Here is a 972-nt window from a genome sequence, read left to right on the forward strand (position 1 = left end):
GTTCTGGGTCTCTCTGACCCAGCTGCAGTTTGTTAGGTAATTTTCAGATTGCAAAGGGCCAGGCCTTTCATATGCAAAAGCCTCTGCCGCAGCTTGGGTGGGGCAGGGTCTCAGGGAATCAACAGGACAGAGCAAACAGCTATGGCTGATCCTCAGTCCTACCCTAAGAGGCTCCAAGTCTCAGTGTCCCGGTAATCGCTGCAAGCACCTCTGAGAGAAAGCCACCCTCGAGTTCGCACCGATGCCAGACAGTCCAGTTTCTCCCCGTATGAGTCTGGGTTCCCAGAGACTCGCCAGAACTGGATTTCATAGCAGTCTTGAGCTTGAGACTCCCTCCCGATTGAAAAAGACAACCGTGTCCTCAGTTGCCAGCCCTTACCACGTGTGCCTCCGTACCTCTGCACTTTACTTCCGCACCTCCTCTGAGTCTCAGTGTGCTTTTCTCTTTCCTTCTAGTTGTAGAATTTCCACTCAGCCAGCCTTCCTGTGGTTCTGGATGATGTCCGTTTTGTCTTTTAGTTGTATTTCTGAAGTTTTTGTGTGAGGGAGCAATTTCAGGTATTTACCTATGCCACCATCTTGGTTTCTCCCCCTTTAGCATTTCTTTTTTTTTTTTTAAATATATTTTATTGATGTGTGGTTTTGAACTCTATCTCCTGTAGTTTGCTTTCCTCCATTTCTGTCATTTGTGACCTGTTTCTTTGTCTCCGCATTTTGGCTGCTTCCCTGTGTTTATAGAGTGGTTTTCTGTGCTAGGCGTACTATAGAGCCCAGTGGCTCAGCCTCCGCAATTACCTGAGTTGGACAGTCTTGGTGCACCCCTTTGTGGGCTGTGTGCACAGTTCGAAAAAGACAACTGCATCCTCAGTTGCAAGCCCTTTCCGCTCGTGTCTCTGTACCTCTGCACTTTACTTCCGCACCTCCTCTGAGTCTCAGTGTGCTTTTCTCTTTCCTTCTAGTTGTAGAATTTCC

Source organism: Myotis brandtii, unplaced genomic scaffold, assembly GCF_000412655.1.
Source record: "Myotis brandtii unplaced genomic scaffold, ASM41265v1 scaffold903, whole genome shotgun sequence".
NCBI lineage: Eukaryota > Metazoa > Chordata > Mammalia > Chiroptera > Vespertilionidae > Myotis > Myotis brandtii.